At 37.0% G+C, this 20,793-nt stretch overlaps 1 pseudogene across 1 annotated transcript; it reads left to right on the top strand.

Moving 5' to 3' along the window:
* Window positions 1-3,561: 3,561 nt before the first annotated feature.
* On the top strand, window positions 3,562-5,587 carry LOC101715961 (nucleosome assembly protein 1-like 1 pseudogene; annotated as a pseudogene). Its single transcript, XR_015453413.1, has 2 exons — window positions 3,562-4,798; window positions 5,411-5,587. The product of XR_015453413.1 is annotated as a nucleosome assembly protein 1-like 1 pseudogene (transcript).
* The last annotated feature ends 15,206 nt before the right edge of the window (window positions 5,588-20,793 follow it).

The raw sequence follows: 20,793 nt of genomic DNA on the forward strand, positions 1-20,793 counted from the left end.
CATATATGTATATATGTACACATATCATTCATGTATGTGTGTATATATATATATATATGAATTTGATTTACAAAACTTTTCCAGAACTAGTGTGATAAGATCATCACAAGAATCAAAACAAATTCTGTAGATAATTTTTTTCTCTCTGTTTTTATAGGATCCTGAGTACTTTTGTAGAACAACAAGGATCATTAAATTTAGGAAAAAAAGTCCCTTTACAGGCTTTTTTTTCTTCATCAGGTAAAATCTATACCCCAACTGAAAAGACAAAAATATTTGGAGTAGTAAGTACATAGTGGCAAAGTTATGACTAGTTAAGAAATGGACTCAGTACCCAGGAACAAATCCTGGAGGGGGTGTGGAGAGAAAGGAACCCCTCTCCATTGTTGGTGGGAGTGTAGATTGGTGCAACCACTGTGGAAATCAGTATGGAGATACCTCAAAGAACTAGGACTACAGGTCCCATTTGAGCCAGCTATTCCCCTACTGGGAATCTTCCCCAAAGAATTAAAAGAATCATACCACAGTGATATATGTGCACCTATGTTTATAGCGGCACAGCTTGTAATAGCTAAAGCTTGGAAACAGCCCAAGTGCCCATTGACTGGAAACTGGATAAAGAAGATGTGGTTTTTCTATAAAATGGAGTATTACTCAGCCATAAAGAATGAGAAACTAGGGACATTTATAGCTAAGTGGATGTATGTTGAGGCCATACTCTTAAGTGAAATAAATAGAACACACATGTGTAAATACCAAGTAGTTTCTCTAGTGTGAGAAATTGAAAGTGTAAATAAGGATGAAAATGATTAAAATGAATAATTGATAATTTCAAATAGGAAAAGGTCCAAGGGTTTGGGGATGGTGGGAGGGGAAGGGGAAAGGGAAGAAGGGAAAGGAAAAATTATGAGAAAGAAAAAAAAATGGAATCAAAATCTGTGTAAATAAGGAAGGGTGGAGGGGATGAAGGGTGCACAGGTAATGGGAGAAAAAATAAGAACTAAGATACATCATACACCATGTTCTGGTACAAACACCCAATGATAAATGTAAATGTATCTTATACCTAAAATGTGTGTGTATATATATATATATGTGTGTGTATATATATACATATATATATGTGTGTGTGTATATATATACATATATATATACATATATATATATATATAAGAAATGGACTCCAGATGTAACTCAGTGTTATAGCACATGCCTCTATCATACATCACACCCTGGGTTCAATCCTCAGCACTGAAAAAAATGGGAAAAATTGTCTCTATTTCTATCTTTATTATATCACAGATTTCAACTACTATAAGGTCAAACAGACTATGAGAGACATAGCTCTTGTCTAATGAGCCAATTTGTTCTACTGGGACTGAGCCTATACCAAAGTCTCTGGGTTCTTCCGCTTACCCCTGGCTCAACTGAATACATTTTTAGTCCTGTGACTTTCACCACCTTTCCAGCAACTTCTGAGTTTTCACAATTGTGCCAAGGATAAAGGAGCTGCTCATGGAGAATGACCCCTAATAGGAAAGCCCTATTCAGTGCATCTTGTTAGTCATGAAAGATAATTGATAAGAGAAATTCTTCCAAGGTACAGAACTGGAGATGCACAGGTTACATCAAAGATTCTGTGCTTTCCATAAAAAAGCAGAATGCTATAGTGTGAATGGAACCCTGCCAACATTCAGGGCTTGACAGTATGATGGGATTAAGAAGTGCAGGCTCTTTTAAGAGCTGATTAGACCAGCAGGGGTCCTCTCTTGTGGATTGCACTAAGGCCCTAGTGAAGGATGCTTTATGCAACCTTTGACTATCTTGGCCTTCTTCCATGTGAGGACCTGGTGTTACTTCCATCAAGGATGCAGCCCTCACTGGACCATGGAACCTACTGGCACCTTGATTTTGGACTTCACACCCTCTAGAACTGTGAGCAAATATGTTTCTAATTTTATAGCTTGCCAGGCAGAGATATTCTGTTATAGTAGCACGAATACAAATACACAGGACACTGATTCCTGTGCTCTTCTCTCTAATGTTCTTAATGTGTAGATCCCACCTTGTCCATATCTGGTAAATTGAGGTTTTTAAATCTGCTTGAAATTTTAGCAAAAGGTTTGCAAAATCATGAGCAATACATATAGATATAATTACTTTTGAAAAGTAGATGTAACAGGTAGATGCAATTTTTATTTCCCCCCCAATGATAGGGAAGATCAATACAAAAACCACTGTATGATGCTATGCAGGTGCAATTTTTCAAATTGTAGGCACATAAAAAGCTGTGTGTGTTTGCAAACATGTGTGACTAAACCCAAAAACTTAGACAGTATAGTGCAACAAATCCGCATTGTCTTACCTATCTCCCAACACACCCCCAGGGGTTGTCTCCATACCTCCTCCTCCTCCTCATTCTGACTGCAGACCCTCACCCTTTGGGCATAGTAACTGGTTTAGTGATGAGCACCTGGACTGAACTCATCCATTTGGTGTGCTACTGCAGTGATTCTCAAGCAAGAAATGGTAGGGCAGAGACATTTTGGCTTTCAGTCACAGTGCTGTTGGGGTAGAGATTCAAAGTGGCCATTTTTACTAGTTATGTTTCCATTTTAAATATCCATACGTGGAATTCCCTCTGGAAATCTCTTTTCTTGATATTTTACAGGGGTGATTACTGCTTATTCTTTGGTACTCAGCTCAAACATTATCTCCTTAGAGAAGCCTTTTGTATTTATGCAGATCTCAAGCTGTCTGTCCCATTGACCGTCTCTCTCTACCACTTACTTTCAATCTCTTATTTTCTTTTTTTCATAGCTTTTATCATTATTTTGAAAAAGGCACTTGTCTCAGTCTTGCCTCTCTCCTGTATCTCTGCATATGTGTGTCCCAAACTGAGCTATGTGAACACCTCATTATTCTCATGGTCTCCTAACTATCTCTAGGTACTATTTCAGCTTCAGCTTCATTTCCTCCTGTTGTAATTTTTTAAATTCTGAGAATAACTTGATTAGCCATATTGTTTTCTGAAGCCATGTCAAATGAAGGCAATCAGCTGAAGTATCATCTAACCTCCAGTCAGGTGTACACCACTGTGTAATGGGACACATAGTCATTCTACTAACTTCTTTTATCAGCTGGTTTTGCATTAGCAAAGAGGTTTTTGGTGTGGTTCTCAGACAAGCAGTGTCAAATATCACCTGGAAGTTGGTTAGAAATGCAAATTCCTTATGCTCTACCCTAGAACTACTGAATCAGAAACTGATTACTTTAATCATCAGGAATATATTTTACTTTGTCTTGATAAACTTTCTAGAACTCCCAGGTATCTGAAGACAATGATAGCGGCCTACATTTCCATTCCCCAATATTCCTTCCAGAAAAAATAGCGAAGAAAAAGGTAAAGGTAAATCAACAAAAAAAACATGCCCTAGGTACCAGTTAAAGACAGAGTGGCTTTTTTAGCGCCATCTGCTCATGGTGCTGCCTCCTGGTCCTCCTGCCACCATGGCCGCCCTTGGTCACTCTCTGACCAGCTCCCGCCACCTGACTCCCCGAACTAGCCACTGATATTTGCAGTTCTTACAACATGGCAGACATTGACAACAAAGAACAGTCTGAACTTGATCAAGATTTGGATGATGTTGAAGAAGTAGAAGAAGAAACTGGTGAAGAAACAAAAATCAAAGTGCGTCAGCTGACTGTTCAGATGATGCAAAATCCTCAGATTCTTGCAGCCCTTCAAGAAAGACTTGATGGTCTAGTAGACACATCAACAGGATACATTGAAAGCTTGCCTAGGGTAGTTAAAAGAAGAGTGAATGCTCTCAAAAACCTTCAAGTTAAATGTGCATAGATAGAAGCCAAATTCTATGAGGAAGTTCATGATCTCGAAAGGAAGTATGCTGTTCTCTACTAACCTCTATTTGATAAGCGATTTGAGATCATTAATGCAATTTATGAACCTACAGAAGAAGAATGTGAGTGGAAACCAGATGAGGAAGAAGAAGTTTTGGAGGAGCTGAAAGAAAAGGTCAAGATTGAAGATGAAAAAAAAGATGAAGGAAAAGAAGATCCTAAAGGAATTCCTGAATTTTGGTTGACTGTTTTTAAGAATGTTGACTTGCTCAGTGACATGGTTCAGGAACATGATGAACCTATTCTGAAGCATTTGATGGACATTAAAGTGAAGTTCTCAGATGCTGGCCAGGCTATGAGTTTTATCTTAGAATTTCACTTTTAACCCAATGAATATTTCACAAATGAAGTGTTGACAAAGACATATAGGATGAGATCTGAACCAGATGATTCTGATCCCTTTTCACTTGATGGACTAGAAATTATGGGCTGTATATGGTGCCAAATAGATTGGAAGAAAGGAAAGAATGTCACTTTGAAAACCATTGAAAAGAAGCAGAAACATAAGGGATGTGGGACAGTTCTTACTGTGACTAAAACAGTTTCCAATGATTCTTTCTTTAATTTTTTTGCTCCTCCTGAAGTTCCTGAGAGTGGAGATCTGGATGCTGCTGCTGAAGCTATCCTTGCTGCAGACTTTGAAATTGGTCACTTTTTATGTGAGCGTATAATTCCAAGATAGGTGTTGTACTTCACTGGAGAAGCTATTGAAGAAGATGATGATGATTGTGATGAAGAAGGTGAAGAATCAGATGAAGAAGGGGAAGAAGAAGATGAGGAAAATGATCCAGACTATGACCCAAAGAAGGAGTAAAACCCAGCAGAGTGCAAGCAACAATGAAGCAGGATGCATGTGGCCTTGAGGATAACCTGCACTGTAATGGCCTAAACACAACTATTATTTACTTACAGCCTTATATTTTTGTATTTTCTTGGTAGACTCAGTAATTTTTTTAAAGGAATTGATATTTTAAAGACCGATTTGTTTAACTAGCATTTTAACTATAGTTTTTACTGTCAGATACATTGAACGCACAGATTCTCTGAAGCATGTCCATTCATTGCTGCAATTTGGTTCTTTGCATCATATAATAACTGGAGTGTAACTATGAAAATTAACTTTGTCCTGAAGAACCAAAAGTTTTCCTGCTAGTAGTAGAGTAGGTTTAAGTCAGTACCATAGTTGTGGTTTTCATTTTTTTGTGTTATAAAAATGCAGTGACTTATATTAAGATAATTCATCATTTAAAGGAAAAAAAATGAACTATGGTTAAGAATTTCCAGTAAGACCAAATCTCATAATTGTTAGCTTATTAATAGATTTTTATATTTTAGGTGATAGTTGATTATAAGGAAGCCTAACTTACATGGTTATGGTTACCACAGGGAAGTGAATAAAACCTAGAATTTGCAGAAGTTAAACTGATACTATTTTAGCATACTTCTAAATTTAACATCTATTAACTAAGCATCTTTTTTTGTGTGGTAGGGTCTACCTTCTGCTTTCCTGGAAAGGATGACTTTACATCATTTGATGAGCCTATTTCACGTTTTTTTGGTTATTTATTTGCTTAGTTTTGTTGTTTGCTGTCTAAAATAAAAATGTTAAATGCAATTTTAGTTCTCACAAGGTAATGTCTTAATTTTGTACTAATTCAGGTTAGAAGCAGAGGCTTAATTTGGATTAATGATTATTGTGCCCCGTTTAACGCATTGAAGGAAAAGGAGCCAACTTTGGAAGATCTGATAAGCAAGTGGAAAACAAAAAGTAAAGCATAAAACCTCTAAATGGTGTGATACATTTTTTAAAAGAAGAAAAGTTAGATTTCATAGTTTTGGATTATAACTAGAGAGAAAGCCTCTATGGTCTATTCTGATCCTTAATTGCTTAGCTATGTCATTTACCCATGTTTCTGTTTACTATGTATTAAAATGGGTAGTACTGTTTACTTAACTACCTCACAAATGTGTTAAGGCACAGTACATTAAATTTCATGAACTGTTAAAAAAAAAGACACGGAGTGCCAAAACTTCAAAATAACTATAAATATTTTAAAAATCATGCCCAAAGAAACATAGCTGAACATCAGTCTACTATTTTTTGGGTTTCCAAACTTCCCTGGCTCCACAGCAGATATTTCTGGCATACAAAGAAAGACTAATAAAAGCTAAAGGGAATACAGAAAGGAGAAGCCAGTGCAGGAGCCTTGGTACCATGTAACTATACCACGAGGGAGACTTGAGTCTACTTTAAGGCTAAAATTACTAAAAACAATTGAGGTACATCAGATCACAGACCACTTAGAAGGATATGCAGTTTGAAGATATAGCCTTCAAACATACTCTGGGAGAGAAAGGAAAAAAACAGCTAGCTTTTTAAATAATAGAAATAAAGAAGCAGAGAAAAATTAAGTTTTATAATTCATAAGGTAAACATACACACAAACACACTTCATAATCCTTCTGCTACCCAGAAAACAAACATTTACTAACTTTACCTAGTGTCAGAGGAGAAACTTTTAAACTAGGAATCTGGTAAAACACCCAATACCATAAAAAAACTAAACAAGAAAATTAATATGTCCATGCAGAAGTACAGTCAAACAGGAAATGACTAAAAACATTTTAGCAAGAGGTGTGAGGGAAGCACTTTAACATATAGGAAGCATATCAGATTTCTCATTGTTGGGCCTGTTGACATCTTTAGCAGGCTAACCTTGTTTTGAGAGCTGTCTGATAAATTCTAAAAATGCTGAGCAGCATCCCTACCTTTTATTTGCTGGATGCCAATAGCAACACTATCCCTTCCATGAGCACAACTGTCTATAGATATTACCAAGTATCTGCCATGAAGTCAGGTTGTCAGCTGAGAACCCTTGGTATGCAGAGGACAATGTTGGTTATGCCCAGAGAAGGCTGTGAAGAGCTAACCCTTCAACTGGCTTGTCTATAGAGATGAGTCTGGCTGAAGCCTACATGCCAAGGTCAGAGTAACTCGAACCCAAATTTCATTCCCACAACTAAAACCTTCAGACTAGAAGGACAATGTTCTAATTACAGCCATACATTTTGTCTATTCTATTCCTAATTCGAGAATGCTTTGTTCTGTCTTTTTACATTAATTTCGATGGAAACCACATGGTGGCTTTACCTCAATTGGTTGTGAGTAAAAGTCAGTGCCTGGAACTGGCCAGCACCTTTGTCTGTAGCACTGGCATTGGTCATCCTAACACGCCTCTTTCACTCTCTTTGTTCTGTCTCTTAGTGAATTTTTTCTCAGGCCTGCGTCGTATACTGGGCAGGTGGATACTGGACCTGACTACAGGGATCTCCAGCATTGGTGTACATCTGAAACTAGAGGTAGTGATGAGGGCACAAGATCAATTTACAATGTTACACATTGTGACAAATTAGAAATAATATAAAGAAAAATGATTTCCTATTTAGGGAAATGAAGGTAGTTAGAGAGTACTAATAAAAACTTATAGACCAGATAATAAAATATGAAATAGAAAAGAAATTAATCAAGTATGCTAAAATATAAGCACAAAGATAGAAGAAATAAATAAAAAGACATTTCCAAATGCTATCCTTTGTTAAATTAAAGGCAAAAAACATGAGTGTCATAGGGAAAATAATTGGAAATACATATAATTATAAAATGTTAATACCAAATATATTGGTCATATCAATAAAAAGGAACAGGCTTAACCTACATGTTGACTATAAAAGAATTTCACCTTGGCTAACAAAATAAGCCCAAAGTATATTTTGTATATAAGAACCAACCCCAAAACAAAGAAGTTAAGGTGAAAACTAAGTGGTAAATGAAGGCATACCAGGTAAATGGGGGGAAAAAAAAGAAATAAGGAAAATTATCCTGATATCAGAAAAAGTAAAACTGAAGTCAAAAGAAATTACAAGGACATTTTTAATGTTAAAGTGACAATCTACAAAGAAAATTTACAAATAACTGTATGCCGTGAAACATAGCAACCATGCTTTTGAAGCAAAAAATACAGTAGAATCCACAACCTAATAAAATCGGAGATTCAAATACACCATTCACAGTACAAGTCAAATCAAATGATCAGAAAAATAGAAATGAGAGATACATCATAATCACCACTGTAGAGTCTATGGCTATATGTCCATCTCTCCACAAACTTATAACAGAAAATGTACTTCAGAGAGCATCTGTGAGTCTTTCATATGTATCAACCACACAATGGTTGGCACAATAACAATTAGTTACATATAGCAGAAGTATTTCAAACACTTATCACAGTACAATAAAATTAGAAGTTACCAACAAATACAGAACAGAGAAGAGTCTTTACATCTGGAATTTTTAAAAAATGTACTGAGTAGCTCCTAAGTAATACAAAGTGAGATTACACATTTAACCAAAGTCAATATATATGAAAACACTTGGCCAACAGTAAAATGGTAGACAAATTTAAGAATTCATTTAATTATTCATTGCAAGTCCTGACCTAGAAGGATGTTAAGGCCTATTATATACTTATATCAGCATCTGGTCACCTATCTTTTGGCTAGGAGTAAAGCAACTCAGATTTAAACACTTAAAGAAAGTACCATCTTTCCCCAGATTTGGAAATCTAGAGAACTCCTTCCTTCAGAATGCAGGTGGATCTCTGGGAAAACTTAAAACATGCACACACATATACATTCCACTTAATTTTCAACTTAACTTCTTTGTTTTGGGTTTAGTTCTTAAATCCAAAATATACTTTGGGATTATTGTGTTTATACATGTGTGTGCATAGTATATTTTATATTGTTACTTTCTTCTTATAATACTTTTCTGTCTCAGCATATTTAAGAAAGGAAAAATAGCCATTAAAAATTAAAATTACATATAAAAACTACTACACACTGTTGTACATTCTTCAAGTCTTTTTTAAAGTTCATACACATCGAGAAGTTTTTTCTAAACTTTTCCACTTAATAATTTATTATGCACATTTTCTCATATTCATAAAGCTCCTCAGAATCAAAATTGTAAATTATCAATTATTGCATAGCACCTGATTTGGGAACATCATTTTTTATTTATTTTACTATTGTTTGCTCAGGTAGTTTAAAATTTTTTACTTAATTAAATATATACTTAGCACGTGATACAGCCATAATACTATTTATCAAGGAAAAAAGAAACATCATTCCATATAAAATTTTGTATAGGAATATTTATAGCAATTTTATTGTAATAATACAAACTGAAAAGGACCTAAATATCCATCAGCAGGTAAATGAAAAAACAAAATCTGGTCTATCCTTACAATGCAATACCACTCAGCAATAAAAAGGAATAAACTATGCATATATATTACATGGATGAATCTCAAAATTGCAGACTGAGAGAACCCAGATTCAAAACAACATGTGTTAAATGACTCCACTTCCATAGCACTCTGGAGAATACAAAGTACTTTCTAGTGACAGCAGTTACCTCTGGAAGGGTGCAGTGAGGGATGGACTCCCAAGGACCACAGAAATCTTTTCGGAGGTGATGGAAATGTTCAGCATCTTGATTTTTTGGATTGTTCCATGGGTGGAAATGTAAGTCAAAATTCTGTGAGTTATATATTTCAAATATGTATTGTTTATTGTACAAAATGACACCGAAATAATTTTTAAATGCACAATATGGTATAAAACAGGGGGTTGATTTGTGTTTTTTAACTGAGTTCACAATCTATTTGTATAACGCTTTGTTTCTTTTAGTATTTTCCTAGAGGTGACATTCCTGAGAAAAATGGCATGAACTTTTAGGCTTTGAGTACATACTGTAAAAATGCTCATCAAGTAGATCTTAACACTTAGGGTTCTACTATCAGTATTAGGTGTTTTGTGCAAGTGGGAAGTTACATTTACTTGTGCATCGTTATATGTAAGGAGAAGTTAAACTCTGTAGCCATAACAATTGCTTAGTGGGTAAGTTAGAAGGTAGAGGAGAATCAATTCATTTCTAAATTGACCAGTGGTTCTATAAATTAGCACTTGTGGGACTGTAAGATGAGAGAAATGATTGGCTGTGCGTTGTAGTGCACACCGGAAGCTGAGACAGGAGAATCACAAGAGCAAGCCCAACCTGGGCAACTTAGTGAATTAGCAAGACTGTCTCTCAAAATAAAAAATTTGAAAAGGGTCATTGATCTAGCTCAGTGAGAATTCCTCAGGTCCAATCCCCACTATAAGAGAAAGACAAAGCAAAAGCAAGAGCAAGAGGTACTGGACTATTGGTTATTCAACAATGTTTAGGATTCAGCAAAAAGAAACTTGCATTTTCTAAATTGTTATCCAACTCAACTGTCCAGTCTCATGGGCTGATCAAGAACCTGGACACTTTCTCACATCCTAGAAAGCCAGCCATGGTAATCAAGTCAGGAATTTCATTTATACTTGTCATGGAATGAACATGAGAATCAGAATCTGGGCTTTGGACTTAGCAGCTCCCCATGGTCTGCAAGATCACTTGGTCCTTCCCATCGCTGACTCCACTCATAGCACTGTCTGGTATGCTGAAAGCCCAGTGCTTCATGGCTGTTCAGCTGTATCCCAGATTTTTGTTCCGGCAAAAATATGATTTGTTTTAATTAATAATCTGGGTTATTTGTTATAAGTAATGGTTTTTGTTATGAGTAATAGTGTTTTCTTTTTAATTTAGAAGGGAAGCAGGTGTGGAACTGGAAATTACTAATATATGTATTCCATATAAGTTTTCCATAGTGCCTGGTACAAGGTTAGGTAAATGGTGGCTCCCTTCTCCAGTAAAATAAGTGAGCATGCATAGCCTGTATCTCAAAATAGATTGTTACTGTGCATCTTATTTATCTAATCTATAGCTGGAAGGGCAATATAACACCTATGAAAATGTTTTGTATGGTATGGAGCACTAAGACATCACTGTTACCTTTGCATTTCCACCCTTTAGCACCTATGTCAAAGTTGTCTCCTCAGAAACAAAAAATCTGTAGTGCCTGATCAATAAAAATAAAGAGCACAAGTTCTCAAAACTTTGGCTGATTCTGTGATGCCAAGCCACACTATTTGATAAAAAAGGAGCAGCCCAGGGCTGCCCATGCCCCCCAGATCATTACAGTGGTTGCTGGTAGCAGTGGCTTAGAAGCACTGTGAACAACCTGGAATGGAGCCAGGCCATTTTATTTAAGGAAGGAATATTGGTGGATGAAATATATTCACAAAAGCAGTAATGGTTGTGGTTGCTAACAAAGGAGAGACTTCAAGAAAAGCAGGGTCACAAAAAAGCATTTTCCTACCCTTGATAATGAGGCCTATGTTGATAGCAACTGTGAATTTGGAACAGCTGACTCGCTGTTAACAAAATGCTTACATGGACTGCAAAGCTGGGTAGAGAAACAGCCTTGTTTCCTAAGGGGCAGTGAACATGCCTACTCTGCTCTCCAAACCTTATAGCAGCTTTGGAAATTTCTGAAGTTACCTTGTATTTTTGGAAAGTGAGAAGCCAAAAAAAAAAAAAAAAAAAAATTCCTGGGAAGCCATCCAAGTTTTAAAAACATCTTCTCTCTTCATAAGCCCTCCTGCTGTGATTTAAACTCTCTGCAAAGAAGGACAATCAATAGTTATTTTTATATATTTAACACATCATGAGATTGGTAATTAAACCAATGAAAATGCCAAGTTTCTGGGAATAGTTTGTTTCTATAGAATATGATGGCTACATTTGCATAGGGTTCTTCCTTCTGAGGCAGATGTAGCTCATTGTACATTTTAATCCTGCCAGCCAGGGCACAGGTTATGATTATCTGTCTTCTGTAAATTGTTTCCCTACTTTATGCTCGGTACAATATGACAAAATGAAAGAAAAAGAACTAGAAAACCTGAGCCAGTGGAGGGGATAAGAGAAGGTCCTGGTCAGCACCAGATCATTATCTTCTGTTAGAATACGAAGGAAAAAAATTAAGTAAAACATAAAAGACTGATAAATTCATAGTGGAAAAAACATAATAGTTGGCTAAGCTGTACAGACAGAAGGTGAAAGAAAATACTATCATGCACCAATGCATTTAGGAAAATAATACAAAATAGGGAGCTCTGAAGCCATGTTTTATTTAAACAAGCATAAAAGAAATAACAAAGATTATTACCCCGCATTTAATAAGCATCAAGATAATTCCTATGTCCTTCTTTTTTGAAGATACGATCATTTGAAGTAGTTTTCCTTTATCCACTGAGAGTGGGATGTAGTTTCCATAACTCTACCATGTTTCCTGCTGGAAGTATCCCGTTTTCTTATAATTGCAAGATCTGTTTCAGAGGCATGAAATTCATAAGAGAGGAATGCCAGAACATTAACACATTGTGAACATCTGACCCCTGATTTGGGGAAATGATGAAAAATTAATGAGTGCAGATGTGCCCATCCTGCAGTGGACAGATGTTCACTTTACACACCATTTAGAATTCCCTGGTGTGTTTGACTACGGGATGATGAATACAACAGCCCATTAATACAAGGCTCAGCAGAAAGTACTAGAAAAACAGAAGTTTATGGTGAACCATGGTAACTCTTCTCTGTAAGCTGATTCTTGTGTGATTATGAGCACCCTGTCAGGAAAGGAGATGGCTCTTCACAAGGGGATGTCATTGTCACACTGACTGGGACTATTATGCCCTGCATACTGGGCTCAGCAGAAAACAGGTCACTTTTCAATGTGTAGCCAGGATCCAGGGCAGGTGAAAGTTGGCATTTATTATGATGACCTCCAGCTACTTTCAAGTGACATATCCATGAATATTATTGCCAGACTAGTATATGCTCTGGTACCATATTTTCTGGGGGTTTTTGTTTGCTTTTCAGGATTGGTAAATACTATGTATGGATACTAACCATGTTATCAGATGTGTTTTTCCTCTATGGCCTTATAGATTAATTTATGAGATCATTTCCAAGCAGGAGAAAATATTTTATGGGATTTGTACCCAATTTGTTTAAATCCAATTCAACACAGGGTTTTTTAAAGTATACATTAAAAAGAAAAAATACTCTCCCCTCCAAAAAAATTTAACATTGAATCTCTTGTCATTTAATTAGTAGTCAATGAAACCTACTCTATGCCAAAGAATGTATTGAGGAGAACAGTAACAATATGTAATAGGTAACATCTAATAATGATGCATTACATAATATATAAAATAAAGATAAATAGTATTATTAATCATTTAGTGTATTTTATATGTAACTATTTAAATTCTGTATAGATGGTATTTATATGTTATCTGGGACTTCAATCCCCATTATTTATGTACCTATGTATCAGTGGGCTAGAAATTTGAGCAATAATCACAATAGTATTTCGAAAGAAAGGAGACGAATATAGCTTTAAACAAACAATAGTTTCATGGAAGAGAAAAGGCAGGAAAAAGGAAGAAAGAGTGACAGAAACAAGCAGTCTATATGGACACATAGCCTGAAGAAAGTTCTACAATTAAGAATAAGCTCATGGCTGTTCAGGGGTCAGGGGAACACAGTAGCTCAAATAACGAGAGGCCACTTGACATTTTTGGATAGTAAAGGAAAATGATAAAGCCGCTTTTAAGGAATCACTTCCCCAACTCAAACTTAAATCTTTTAGTGAAATCTTGGATATGATCATATCTACGGGTGAAACACTAATCTCTAGCCCTTTCGAGGTTGCTCAGCCTTGCATGCTGAGTTTGGATCAAGAACTACTTGTCCTTACTTTGTCCAAATTGGGCTATTCTACATAAAAAATTGAATATTTGAGAAGTCCAGAAGACGTCACTTTCAAAAAACCAAAGCATGGAAGAGTACCTATGTTTAAAGGTAAAAAAAAAAAAAGAAAAGAAATCTATATCTAAAGAACAGAAGGCCTGCTGATAAGATAATAGTTTTTAAGTCCTCTCCTAAAACTGGAAAAAGAGGATAGCTGCTTAAATTAAACAATGTGGAAGGTGGGTCACAGAAATGCCTCACTATAACACTGGAAGTTTATAAAAACAATATTTGGAATCCACTTCCTTTAAAAGGATAGGCATCCTTGTACTTTCAATAGTTTATGTGCCATCTTCTCTAAAGACAGAGAAGTGGAATGAATTAGATTGTTTGGATATCCCTTCCAAAATGGGATCTGATGAGTCTACGGGAAATGAACATTCAGTAAAGCATATATTATCATTACTTCTTAGAACATTTCTTCTCAGATCACAAAATGAAAAGTTATCTTTCCTCTTATTTCTTTTGCCAATATGTTATAATGTCTTCAATTATTTCTTTTATAGCTATTATGATGAACCTGTAATTACAGTGGTGCTTCAGTTCATGAATTTAATTTGTTCCATGATTTTGGAAAAGATGGCCATGTTTGTGCCTGTGTGGGAAAGATGCCTGTGGTCATGTTTGTCAACTGATGCAGAGTCCGCAAACAAAAACAAAATTTTGCCAAATGCTTCTGTTTGTGAGCCACACTGTTTGCAAACAAAACCATTCAAGAATCACTGAGGCACCACTGTATCTTGCTTATTTTGTTTCACTACCTCATCAAAAGATACAGTTGAGGAGGACAGAGACCTTCCTAAGATAACACCTTACTTTATATATAGTAGATGTTCACTAAATATATGTAGAAAATAATATTGCAGATATCACTGAAAAAGTGATGGAAGAAATAAAGCAGGCTGGTTGAGAGAAGATCTGCTCTTTCTCTTAGTGTCTGAACTATTTATTTCAAAAAAGTCTTTTTGAAATTTTGTCAGTTTTCTTCTGCTTTTTGCAATGAAATGGAGGATGAGGCAGCAGCAAGAATTCCTGATTGAGAGCTCAGGCACTGTGCAGCCTGGCCTGCTCTTGGGTTTCTTGAAGATCATTAGGTAACTTCTGGTCTGATCCTTTTTGCTCAAGGAGTTGGCAGCTCTTCCTGAAATTATTATTTTTCTCCTCTTCTATTATGCTTGTCTGATATGGCACTTATACTTTAATGCCTTATAGATAAAATGGTCTCTGTCAGACTGCACTTCTCATGCCCAGAGAAAGTTTTACTGCTTCATAAAATTTTGTAATGCCCCAGTGTTTAAAAAAGATCTATCACTCTATCAGTGGGTCTTTATGGGCCCTGTGTACATTTTTTTGTCTTTTTCCTTTGCAATGCAAGGTTGGTTCCTGAAGCAAAAAGGGACAGAGATAAATGGATCTATGTCAAGAATCCAGCCCAGCTTTATACTGAGGTGGTAGTAAAGCGCTAACACAAACTGTAGCCTATCCTCCGGGCAACAGTATTAAGCACCACAAAAGGACTAGAATACAAAAGTAAGATTCCCTTTCATAAGTAGTTACAGCAAGATTACTACTGTATCCACTGGTTTGAATTAGAGAATCTCTATGCTTGCTGTGTTTCAATTTTCTCTCACCTGACAGACTCTCAGAGGCCCAGTGCCTGTTGAATTCAGATGGTGGACAAGGAACATTGGGTATAACCTGCTTCCTGCCACTTGTTCTACACCAAACATCCCTGTATGGGCCATAAAATCTTTAAAAAGCATCTTTTAAAAGTGTAAGCTGAAGGAGAGCTGTCAGATTTCAGGCAGAAAACATATTTCTCTCATCTGTTGTCTTACAGACTGTGTTAGCCACAAGTGACAGATTTCTGTCAAGAGTGTGTGTGTGTGTGATCATACACAGAGACGTGTGCAGCTGGCCCTGTGTCTGTAGGTGTGTGGGTGACTCACAGTGTCCCACTGTAGAGGTATGATATCTAGAGTGGGAGGAGGTCCACAGGGTGCTGAGTAATCACCTACTGTGACTATGGTATGGGGAGTGACTCAGGCTCCCACCATCCCAGGCATCTGCTGAACTTGCCACCACACTCCCCACTCTCTATGAAGGTGCACCGGAAGCTTATTTTTAGAAGCTTTCAGGGAGTAAATGAGCATCTGTTTTTGCACTGTTGAACAATGTGTTGTGTTAGGTTCAGAAGGTATACTAAGTAGTTTATTTATGTGCTGTGCTTTGATAACAACTATGGTGAATAAACACAGAGCAACAGCAACTAAAAACGGGACTTGATACAGGGATACTCGGATAACTTAAACCAAACAATGCAAACAAGTAACATAGAAAACTGACAAACATGAAGCAGGCAGCTCCTCCAGGGATGTGACCTTGAAATCTGATCTGATACACAAAATCCTGCATCGCTATAGCTGCTCAGTGTGCACTGAGCAAACACGGGGAATGGCCACTGTCTGTCCTACTCAGGATGTGGAATAAAAACATTAGGATAAGCACAGTCACCTCCCACCAAGGTACTTAGTATTTTGAAAGGTGTGATTTTTAAAAAGAAGTAGAAAAAATGGTCTTTGGATGGTCAGAGAGGACCCTCCCATTCCTGCTTGGAACTATCTTCTTAGAAGGGTAGATGCCCAGGAAGGAGAAAGCAACAGCAAAGATGGGGAGAGGGAGCATACAAGAAAAAAGACAGCTCTGGCCATGTATCTTCCATAGTTTGTATTGTGAAACTATAATCTTTCAGTTTTGGGTCCCTCTTAGGGGGAAAAAAGTGTTTGATCATGAGAAAGTATAAAAATATTATCTTATGTACTTCCCAGGATTATTGCTGCAAGAAAAATGCTATATGTTCCAGGGCTTTGTGAAGTGGATTGTGCTTTGTGAGTCATTATTCTTTAGGCAAGCAGGGTGTAGACTCCCATCACAGGAAGTAGATTCAGGAGAAAACAATGCTAAGAGGATGTAACCAAAGAGGAAAATCTTCCCATGATCATGTGTATCTTGGTTTTGATGCTCTTTTGTCTATATTCGTCAAAGCACCAATGAAAGGTTACACATTAATACCTGTCATAATATTATCATTGAAATTCTAATCAATACCTTATAATCTCTAAGACTAGTATCAGACCTCCAGTTGAGGTCACTCTGAGATGTTGCAGACCAAATGACTTTGGAATAAAAGCGTGAATTTATAGGACTATAGGTACAATTTCACCCTGAATCCTGAAAACCAAAGAGCACATCCTGCAATCTTTCTACAGTATATATTTGGGTGTGAGCAGTGTTTTTCCTCACCTGTGTTAATGAGCTCCATCTTGGTAGCTATATGTCAAGGAAATTACAACACAACAAACATCAAATCTTGCCTGAGGACCGGCTGTCAGAGAGGAGGTACAGAAATCCACTGTCCTGAGAATGAGGCACTAAGTTCTGAATCTAATTAATCCACTACCCAGACAGAGCCTTTGGAGGGATGAGCCTTCCCTCCACTCTCCATGGGGAAGTCCACACTGGGCCTGGTTCTCCTGTCTCCTCACTGAACCCTGGCTCCCATCAGTATCTGGAGTCCCATCCTATGATCTAAGTCCTTTCCTCTGTCCCCCTATGCAAAGAGAAGATCCTATTCACAGTACCTTCAGTTCATGGGAGTCTACTTTCTTCAAACATTTTTTTTCTGGTGGTGGTAGTGCTGGGGATCGAGACCAGGGCCTCACATGTGCGGGTCAATGCTTTTCTTCTGAACTACACTCCCAGCCCCACAAAGAACTTTTTATGTAAAGAGGTGATCTGTTTTAGATTTGATTATTTTTGAATTCCCAAAAATGTAGAACTAAAAAATAGTTTAAAAGTTGCAGGAGAATATTCTGTTTCTTCCAATGTGGAGGCTTGAATTTTTTCTGCATAACTAAAAGACATTTACTGGAGAGTTTCCTCAAAGATTCTTTGCTAGAATAGTGATGTTTAAGGAGTCTGATGTTAAAGAGGAGGCAGAAAATTGGTATCTGGGGGAGATCATGTTCTTTGGGAGAGGCTTATTATGAACACTGAAAGATGAGGAGGAAAATGGACACGCAACTCCAGCTCTCTGTAATGCATTGGCAGCTCTATGATTTTGTGATAAGGTCTGTTATTGGTAAAATTATTTAGAGGAAAGTTTGTGAGGCTCCACTGTTAACCTAGGGTCCTTTGGTAGGTGACAACATGTGACAGTCTTAAAAAGACAAATGCTTGCTTTGCTTCTGTTTTGGCTCCCTGAGAACCAGCAGCTCTGGCATAGACTGTACCATCTCGGATATTGAGTTTCTAATCATTGTCACTTTGCAAAGTGGCAGAGGGGAGACTTCATGGGACTTGATAATGGGAGCCAAAGCAGAATAGGGAGAAGAGAATGTATGTCATGTCACATATGTGGTTTTTGGGTACAGGTGAAATACCATTAAGAACTACTGAGAAACAAACCTGATAGCACTTGGTAGAGAGGATGAGTTTCATGCTAGTATGCATTTTGATGTAAATGGGTCAAGAGTACTTGGGTTGCACCCGGAGCCACAATTCTGCCACCTATTTGATGAAGGATTGCTATTTGGAGAATCCTGATGCTCATTAGATAGGACGTTTTTATTATCAGCACTGGTTTTCATCTACATGGAGCCTTCTTGGGCATTACTTGGGTCTGCTTATAGGCATTCTACAAAGATGAATTCCGTGAAATGTAGACTAAATTTAGACCCTTTCAGGGGGTTAAAATCTATACATTAATGCACTTGATCTTAGCCAAAAGGCTGAGAAGCAACAAAAATCTATACATTAATAATAGGTAGAAAATTTGGTGAGGGAATCTGAAATGCTTGAGAGATTATAGGTTTGGGATCTGCCATGTGAAGGGAGATAAATGGTGAATAGTTTCAAATACAGAGAGACAAAGCAGAAAGTGATATATGATCATGTATATAGGACAAACAAAGCACATGGGCAAGATGGACATGTTTACCGAAGCACATGCTAAAAGACTTAGGAAACTATTTAAAAGTGAAAAAAGCCAAGTAACAAAATAGTCAATAAATGTTACCATCTCAACAGTGAAATAAATATATAATTTGCTAAACTTTTATGACTCTTTTGGCCATTACTTTTTTTGGCTACATTAATTCAACTGGTTAATTCTTGAAATATATTTCAAAATTTCTCAAAAATAAACATGTTTAGTGTGTTAAAAATAGTTTAAATTTCAGTTCAACAAACATCTGTGGATACCCTAATACCTTCCAGCCCTATGACGGCTACTGAACTTTGGTGCTGAAAAAGATGGGATCCTGCTTACAAGCTTTGAATGGAGAGAAATGCTCAGAGGTATTTATTCCCTTACTGAAAGAGATTTCTAATTTTCTCTGAAAAGATTTAGAAATACAAAATTGACATTAATGGCTCTCAAGGAAATTTCCTTAATGGTCTCTCCTCCAATTCCCAGTATACTCTCCCTGTAGCATTACCTCAAGGTGACCTTTCCAGCCATAGGGCCAGAACTGCTACTGTTGCTGCTTAAAGAACATGAGTTGAACCTATTTGTAATGGGGCAGACTAGGAAAGCTGAAGTACAGGAAGTCTAGAGGGTAACAGAAAGCAGCATTTCCTTTAAAAGTAGAAAAGAACAGGGAGGGAGGGAGGGAGGCAGGCAGGTGGGCAAGCAAAAGGAAGAGAGAAGAAAGGAAGGAGAGGGAGGAGAGAAGAAGGAAGGAAAGAAGATGACAAGAAAAAGAAATAAGCTAGGTAATCTGTACATTATACATATTCCAAGTGTTGGAAAGTTCAATTTAATAAGGATAACCTTCAGACCTTTTTATGTTTTCAGGAAATCAATTTACATAATCATAAAATTGAGTGTCTGTTTCAGGAGGAAAAGTAATCTAGTGTCAAAACCAAGAAATATCAACAATGTTGGTAAGGTTAAATTAGTATCTGAGATGTTATGAATGCAGTTTACAATATGATAAGAGGGAATATATATCGACAGCTGCATGCATAAAAGGAATTTCTAAGTTTCTTGTAAAAACTAGTTAACATCCTGACTCCCACTTAAGATCCAGGTAGTGATAGAAAAACATGTATTTGAATTTGACAAAATTGAGTCAGATTTTTTTAACTAGGAATTCTTATGTGAGAAATAGGAAAATTATTAACAACAGAGAATAGTGAAATTAGGAAATAATCAAAAATAGTCCTGTAATTAACCATTCCTGGGATCTTGTGCTAGTCATAATATGTGACTCAGACAATAGCTCAAAGTGCCCATTTTTCCAGGGCTGTCACAACCTAGTCAAAAGAGAAAGAAGCTAAATTTCTGAAGTTAGTAGTGTACATATCCCTACAAAGGAAAAGGAATAGCCCTAGAGAGTATTACCCAATAGATTGCATGGTGCAGAGTTCATGTTGTTATCCCTAAAAGTACTTCCTGGAGCCTCTACTAGCCACAAGCTTCTCAGTGGTATTATGTGATATTATCTGTTACAGCACTCACTGACAAAAAGCACTTCCCAGGAATCAAGGAAGGCAGTGAAAGAACTCTAGCATCAGGTCAGTGTTCTTTACACTCCACCTTGTTTCTCCTTCCCCACCCCAAGTCTTGTGACTCACCCATATGTGCTAAAAATTATTCCTTGAGAATCAATTTAAAATATGAGTATAGCTGGATGAAAAAGTCAGTTGGCAGCCAAGCATATCTTGGCAAAAGGATTTTTTACACACTTGTACCCCTTTTCAGAAGAAGGGTAGAGAACATTCAGAACAAACTAAGAGACTCAGGACTAGCTGAGCATGCTGTCACATGGGATAGTTCCCTAGGAGGCAGAGGAAAGGAAGATTGCGATTTTGAGTGCAGCGTGACTTAGTGAGGCCCTAACTCAAAAGAAAATATGAAAACGGATTGGGGATGCAGTTCAGTGTGAAGGGCCTGGGTTCAATCCCTAGCATGCACATGCACACACATGAAGGGGAGAAGTAGAGAGAGAAAGATTCAGAATGTTCTGCTTTGATGTAAAGTCAGAGTCTTTTTCCTCCCACTT

Source organism: Heterocephalus glaber, unplaced genomic scaffold, assembly GCF_053883595.1.
Source record: "Heterocephalus glaber isolate CG9 unplaced genomic scaffold, H.glaber_assembly_v1.0 deba00001461, whole genome shotgun sequence".
NCBI lineage: Eukaryota > Metazoa > Chordata > Mammalia > Rodentia > Bathyergidae > Heterocephalus > Heterocephalus glaber.